At 52.7% G+C, this 4806-nt stretch overlaps 1 long non-coding RNA gene across 1 annotated transcript; it reads right to left on the bottom strand.

Annotated features, from left to right (window-relative positions):
• Positions 1–1107: 1107 nt before the first annotated feature.
• LOC147647577 (uncharacterized) lies at positions 1108–2155 on the bottom strand. The gene is made up of 2 exons (XR_015281494.1): positions 1839–2155; positions 1108–1545 (listed from the first exon to the last, which is right to left on the bottom strand). It is a non-coding gene; the product is annotated as an uncharacterized LOC147647577 (long non-coding RNA).
• Between the last annotated feature and the right edge of the window lie 2651 nt (positions 2156–4806).

Consider the following 4806-nt stretch of genomic DNA (forward strand, 5'->3'; position numbering starts at 1 on the left):
CTTTGCACAGACAGGACATTGCCCTAACGTCCAAAATTCTTCTTGACCTATGCCTAAAACTTGCTAGCAGGAGAAAAAGACATTGCAAAAGCATAGAACATACAGCATTCATCTTAATACTTGCAAAAGCCAGTATCACAACATGGATTTATAACAAGGTACCCTTTATTGTCCACTGTATTTTTGATCTAGTAGTGGCTCTTTTTGTTTTGTCCTAGGTACTAAGTGGTCTATTTAAAGTCTGATGTCTGTTAATCCTTTGTCAATTCAATAAAGAATTCATTTTATAATAAACCCAATCAGCCATTCTTAAGAACTTGTGAATGAGAGACATTTGGGGTGCAGGCTGCCTCAAAATGAGCTGCTGCCACAAAGCTGAGACAAAGGCAGAACTTGTCTAAACTTGTCTCCATTTGTAACAGCAGAGCCCAAACAGAGGCGAAGGAAGAAGGAGCAGGAGCTGTTTTGTGGCCATGCCCAAGAGAGACTGGAAGGATGCCCTCCCTCTGGTCTCACTTGCTTGGCTTTCTGACAGGCTCTGAGGCAGGGGCTGCAGTTCCTCAGTTGTGGGGCCCAGAACCAAGGCCGGGATCCCGGCACTGCCTGACAGCGCTCCGGACACTGGCACGGTTGTGCGTCCGAGTCTCGGCCACTGTGCTGCTGCTTCATTTGCTCTTAGACACACCCACAGCTCCCTGTTAAGCCCAGATGCTCTCTGGTTCTGCCCTCTTCCTGATCCTGAGCAGGGATGGAGCATTACTGTGCTTTCAGGAAGCTATTCTTGAAAGCCTCAGGCATTCTAAGCTCCTTTGCTGTCTGTGGATGCTTGACACAGAACCCCTCACAGCAGGGTTCAGGGCATACTCAGCTTGGCTCTTCCAAAATCCAAGGCTCAGGGTGCTCAGCAAGACCTTTAACTCCACTATGTTGTGGAACTGGACCTTCAGCACAGGGACCTATCCAGCCTGATCTGCGCTCGTTCCTCTGCATCTCTGAACAAAACACAGTGCAGAAGAGAACAGCAGGAGGGGCCCGTGTGTCTCAGGGCTCAGGATTTGTGTCACAGAACTCCAGAATTGTGACCCTTCAGCTCCACATAGATGCAGGTTAAGTGAAAAAGCCAAACTGTTTATTGCTGGAAGGCAAAGCAAAGGGATGAGCTGAGAGGCAAAAAAGGGGGTGGCACAATCTGAGGGCTGGGGGGATGGAGCTGTCAAAAGGGAGGGAGAGTGGAAGGGAAAAAGAAGGAGTGGGCAGTGTCTGAGGGCTGCAGGGAGGGAACTATCTACAGGCAGGGAGAGGGCTGAAGCCACATGAGCTTCCCACAGGCTCAGCTGTGCCAATCATTAGCTGTGCCTGGAGCTCCAGCTGGTCTCTTCTGGTGTCAAGGTGTTCTCATCTTCCATGGCATCTGGAGGTCTTCAATGAACACTGTTTCTTCTGAGCCAGCAGATGAGTGTACTTCTGCAGCTCTTTCACTGAATATCAGTTGAACTACTATGTTTGTCTGGGAAGGGCTGTCATTCCTCCTCAGGGCTTAAAAGGCTGGAAGAGAGAGGAACAATCAGAGCCCACACCTGTGGGAATCCTAGGAGAATGTCCTGCCAAGGCCATCCCAGCCTGCTCTTGCCAGAGTTACAAGAGGAGAGTGGCCAACGGGATCAGCTGCAAGGTCCTGGTCACGAATGCACACCCGCCAAATCCCCCGCCCCACGTCCCTGAAATCTCTCTGTGCTCTGCCCTCACCACCCCTTGTCCACACAGGGAGCAAAGCCCTCAGTGGCCAGGGCAGAGACTGCAGCTCCCCCCGCCAGCCCCCACGGACAGCACTCACTCACCCTTACTGAAGGCCTAGAGCTCTTCCTGCTGCCCCCTCATTGGCACCTCGACCATCTCTGGGAACACAGAGCCTGTCAGGGCCCCAGCGGCACAGCTCCCTGCCAGCGGCGCTGCCAGCCCTGGGGCCACACGCCCTCCCGCCCCCGGCAGGGCTCAGCCCGGGCCCGTGCCGCATCCTGACTCAGCCCAAGGGCACGGCTGCCAGAGGCCGGCAGCAGCCCCGCGGGCAGCCGGGGCTCCAGGGCGCCGGGCCCGGGTGCCGCTGCCGGGGCAGCAGCCGGGGCTGGGCCCGAGCTGCGGCGGGGCGGGGAGGGAGCCCAGCCAGGTTCGTGGCTCACCGATGAACCTGATGGCCGCCGCTCGCAGGGACTCCTGTGGGCTCTGCAGGTACGGCAGGGCCCGGCGCAGGTGCTCAGCTGCTCGCCTCTCGTCCTGTGCCAGCTGCAGAGAGCGGCAGGAGGGAAGGGTTGGCGCGGGCTGTGCCCCTCGGTCGGGCACTGCCTGCGGCCAGCCCCGGCCTCCCGTGCCCACCCAGCCCTGAGGCCCGGCCAGCAGCCGCTGGCGCCGGGCTCTGGAGGGGGCAGAGGGCCGGGTGCTGCCTGGGGAGCCGCGGTGCCGACCCGGCCCACAGCCCCAGTGGGCCAGGGTGAAACAGAGAAATTAGGAATTAGGAATCATTTATAAAAATTGCCTTGAGTAAAAGAAAGGCTACAAAACCCGTGTGAAATGCTGACTGCTCCCCTAAGAGCAGGAAGAGAATAAAGACTGCAGGATGAGATAAAGAGCTAGAATACATAAACAGGATGCAAGCATAAATGCACCACAGGATGAGGGGGGTTCCTTGGATTCTTTTGGACCCCTAAGCCACAAGTTCAGCTGCAGGAAAATTGCTGACTTCAGACCCAAAGGCCTCCAGACGACCACCAGAGTGACCAACAAGGAGCAGTGTGCAGCTGCAAATAGGCGTGGAACTAATTTTAGTATGAAGCGGGGAAAGGCAGGGTTAGCAAATGAATATGTATTAGGCATACTGTGTAACCCTGGTTTGTAGAGAATAAAAAGGGAGAAACAAGTCTCCAAGGTGTGCATGCTTTTGGAGGAGATATCCCCCATGCACCTCAGCACTGAATAAATTCATACCTACTCTCATAACTACTCTGTGAGTTACAGAGGTTTTCTATCCGCATACCAAGGGCTCCATTGGCACCTGGCTCGGGGCCACGGGAGCCTGGAGAAGAACGTGTGCGGCCCAGGGAAGGGAGCGGTGTGTGCGGCGCAGGCTGGCGCCCCTGGGTGCGGCACTGGGCAGGGGCACGAATGCTGCTCTGAGCCCTGGGGCCCAGCCAGCACTGAAATCAGCAGGTGTGGCAGAGTCCCCACCGAGGCAGACCTGCCACCCCCCGAGCCCTGGCAGTGCTGGTGCCCATCTCCTGCCCCAGACACCTGTGCCCCTGAGGGGCTTCTGTGCCAGAGGGCAGCCAAAGCCCATGTGCATTGGGGGCTGGGCTCCTTCCTGCAGGAAGCTCCTGGAGCTACTGCTGGCCACTTGCTATCTGTCAGATGATGTTGCTCCTTCCTGGAATGAGGTTTTCCATGGAAGGGGTTTGCAGTAGCACAAAAACACCATCAGCTGCTGAGTTTCCTAGGATGGTTTGATTGTACGGAGGCACTGTCACATTTCAGTCTGATCTTCGGTCTGTTTTTCTGGGAGAAACATTAGCCCACTCTCTGATGTTCAAGGCTTCAGTTGCTGCCTGTCTGTCTGTGTGCAGCTGGTACAAGGCAGACATTTTCCCCAGACACAAAAAGTCCTGCCTGGACAATCACAGAGCTACATCTTTTTTTAATTTTAACTTTTTAAAATTTTTCCAGAGCCTGCTGGCTGTGTTCAAGGTTTTCTCCCAATTTTCTCCCAGGTGCACATTCTCCAGAAATTGTGCTTTTACATCCTTTTGCATTTATTAAATTTACCTGCAATGACCAGTCAATCAAAACACTGGGAAAACATGAACATCAGGTTGAACCCAGGCAAAATACTTATCTCCCACATCTGAAGCCATGAACTGCCAAGTACTGTCCCTGCAGTCACACCCTGTCTCCTGTAAGTGTGCTGATGCCATTTCAAAGGGGTTGCAAATGAGAAGTTTTAATATTTTTGTAGTTTCCGCATTGGCATTAAAATCCTTGACTAGAAAAATCACATGTCAAAATTTCTAGGATTCTTCCATACCAAAGCTGTCATTTTCACCCTGGATTTTAGAGTGTCTGAACAGTCACACAAGGTTTTAGTATTAGACATTACAGAAAAAATCTTTGCTGTTTGGCTATATCTTTACATCAGCATGTAGTCCTGATGATTCCTTTAGGCAGGAGCAGCGAACACAAGAATGAGCCAAACAAGCTATTCCTGTGTTCTCATGTCCTGCACAGCAGTAACTGGGAATTCAAGAATGGATTCAGGAGGCAATGGGTGCACAGGGAACCACAAAGACTTGGGGATGCTGAAACGGACCAGCCTGGTGCCTGTGCCCAGGCTGCACCGGGCTGAGTCCAACTGGACAATCTAACAATGGTTGAATGGACACACCATGGGCCACTGGAGACTCCTGCTCCTAATTCTGTGAGCTACAATATTCATTTGTGATTCACCAGATGATTTTTTCATCTTTGCTTGAAATCCAGGAGAAGAAAAGGTAAACATGGAGAAATGTTCTTCCAGTTCTAGTGACAGTTGTGTCTGCACACCACCTGTGCCCATGGCAGGGTGGTTGGAACTGGATGATGTTTATGATTCTTTGCAACACAAAGTGCTCTGGAATTCTGTGGTTCCCCAAGTGGAGAGCAAAACTGAGCTGTGTAAGTCCCTGCTTTTTTTCAGCACATGCTGCTTCTTCCATTGTTCTAAGCAAGTCCAGGGTTTAGTTTCAGAGCTGACGCCTCTGTCATTAAGATGCCTTCACAGAAGAG

This window comes from Cyanistes caeruleus, chromosome 36 (genome assembly GCF_971803275.1).
Source record: "Cyanistes caeruleus chromosome 36, bCyaCae1.hap1.1, whole genome shotgun sequence".
Lineage (NCBI taxonomy): Eukaryota > Metazoa > Chordata > Aves > Passeriformes > Paridae > Cyanistes > Cyanistes caeruleus.